This window comes from Delphinus delphis, chromosome 11 (assembly GCF_949987515.2).
Source record: "Delphinus delphis chromosome 11, mDelDel1.2, whole genome shotgun sequence".
Classification (NCBI taxonomy): Eukaryota; Metazoa; Chordata; class Mammalia; order Artiodactyla; family Delphinidae; genus Delphinus; species Delphinus delphis.
Window position 1 is genome coordinate 94,901,796 of NC_082693.1, and position 2,843 is coordinate 94,904,638.

A 2,843-nucleotide genomic window follows, 5' to 3' on the forward strand; every position below is an offset into this window, starting at 1 on the left:
GGAAGGCAGCTGGGTTCTTGAGAAGCCTATTTTCCTGCTCCTGGCATTTTTGCTCTCCCTGTCCCCAAATCCAGCCAGAGCAGGTGAGAGGCCCCCTTGGGCAGAGAACTGACTGCGGGGCCCCGTGCTGACGCCGAGACGTGAGAGGACACAGCCTTATCTCCCCTGCCCCCTGCCCCCCATGGCTCAGGAAGCTGAGCTGCAGAGCAGTTTGTGCAAAGCCCCACAGCGGCTGAGAGTTAAGCGTTCACCATGGGAAACAGGAAGGGGGCCGCCCCAGGGAGTGAGGGGCACAGAGATGGGAGGAACTGCACCTGCTCGGAGGCACCCTCCTCACCACTCCCTCTGCCGCGTTCTCACCATGTGGCGTCCTTTTGTTTCCCTGAGGGTATTTTTCTCATTTGTTTATGAGGTTTACTATTTATCTTGCCCACTAGAACATGAATTTGGTGAGGGCAGGGACTTTGTCTTGTCCAACAGCTTCATCGAGGAATAATTGATAAACTATAAGCTGCACGTACTTAAAGATTATAATTTGGTAAGTTTTGACATATTACATACCGTGAAACAATCAAGATAATGAATATATCCATCACCCCCCAAAATTCCCTTGTTCCCCACTTTAATCCTTCCCTCCAGTCCCTTCCATTCCTCCTCTCCTGTCCCCAAATAACCACTAATCTGTTTTCTCTTGCTGCATGATTAGTTTACATTTTCTAGAATTTTCTATAAATGGATTGAAACAGTATGTGTGGGTTTTTTTGTTTTTGCTAGGGCTTTCACTCAGCATTAATATTTTGAGCTTCATTCATGTATCAGTAGTTCGTTTCTTTTTTTTTTTGTCTTTATTTTATTTTTATTTTTTATTTTTTTGTCCGTGCCACGCGGCATGCGGGATCTTAGTGCCCTCACCAGGGATCCAACCCCAGGCCCCCTGCAGTGGAAGCACAGAGTCTTAACCACTGGACTGCCAGGGAAGTCCCAGTAGTTCTTTTTATTGCTAAGCAGTATTCCATAGGGTGGGTGTACTAGAGTTTGTTCAGCCATTCTCCCCATGAACGACATTGGGTTGTTTACAGTTTAGGGCTAACACATAAAGCTGCTATGAACATTTGTGTACGAGTCTTTGTATGGACAGTTATTTCCTTTTCTTACGGGTGAATAGGAATGGGATGGCTGGATCATATTGTAGGTAGATGTTTAACTTTTTAAAAAATTAAATATCTATTTTTAAATTTTATTTATTTATTTTTGGCTGCATTGGGTCTTAGTTGTGGCACGCAGGATCTTCGTTGAGGCATGTGGGATCTTTCGTTGTGGCGCTCGGGCTTCTCTCTAGTTGTGGCGTGCGGCTTTCCTCTTCTGTAGTTGTGGCATGCAGGCTCCAGGGCGTGTGGGCTCTGTAGTTTTGCGGCACGTGGGCTTTAGTTGAGGTGCGAGCTCAGTAGTTGTGGCACTCGGGCTTAGTTGCCCTGCGGCGTGTGGGATCTTAGTTCCCTGACCAGGGATTGAACCTGTGTCCCCTGCATTGTAAGGCAGTTCTTTACCACTGCGCCACCAGGGAGGCCCCAGAAGTTTAACTTTTAAAGAAGCTTCTAAATTATTTGCAAAGTGGTTGTACCATTTTACATTCCCACCAGCAGTGTATAAAAGTTACTAATTCCTCCACATCTTCGGTAACACATGGTATGGCCTTTCTTTTTAATTTTAGCTATTTTTAAAATCAGTTATTGGGCTTCCCTGGTGGCGCAGTGGTTGAGAGTCCGCCTGCCGATGTGGGGGACACGGGTTCGTGCCCCGGTCCGGGAGGATCCCACGTGCCGCGGAGCGGCTGGGCCCGTGGGCCATGGCCGCTGAGCCTGTATGTCTGGATCCTGTGCTCTGCAACGGGAGAGGCCACAGCAGTGAGAGGCCCGTGAACCGCAAAAAAAAAAAAAAAAAAAAAAAAAAAAAAAGTCATTTATTATTTTTCCAAATGTTCAATTTGATTTAACTTTTAAAAAAAATCTGTTTACTTATTTATTTGGCTGCAGCAGGTCTTAGTTGCGGCATATGGACTCTTAGTTGCAGCATGCAGGCAGGATGTAGTTCCCTGACCAGGGATTGAAACCAGGCCCCCTGTATTGGGAGCGCGGAGTCTTACCCACTGGACCACCAGGGAAGTCCCTTAATTTTAGCTATTTTAATAGTTGTGTTCATTGTGGCTTTAGTTTGCATTTTCCTAATGACTAATGATGTTGAACATCTTTTCGTGTGCTTATTTGCCATCGATATATCTTCTTTTGATATAGTCAAATCTTTTCCCAATTTTGTGCTGGGTTGTTTGTTCTTTCTTTTTGGCTGTGTTGGGTCTTCGTTGCTGCACGCGGGTTTTCTCTAGTTGCGGTGAGCGGGGGATACTCTTCGTTGCGGTGCACGGGCTTCTCATTGTGGTGGCTTCTCTTGTTGCAGAGCACGGGCTCTAGGCGCACGGGCTTCAGTAGTTGTGGCAGGTGGGCTCAGTAGTTGTGGCTTGCGGACTCTAGAGTACAGGCTCAGTAGATGTGGTGCATGGGCTTAGTTGCTCTGCGGCATGTGGGATCTTCCCGGGCCAGGGCTTGAACCTATGTCCCTTGCATTGGCAGGCAGATTCTTAACCACTGCGCCACCAGGGACGGGCTGTTTGTTTTCTTATAATTGAGGATTTAAAAAAATTGAGATGTAAGTGACTTTTTTTTAAAGATTTATTTATTTATTTTATTTATTTTTGGCTGCATGGGGCTTAGGTGCAGCATGCGGGATCTTTTCTGAGGCGTGTGGGATCTTTCGTTGTGGTGCATGGGCTTCTCTCTAGTTGTGGTGTT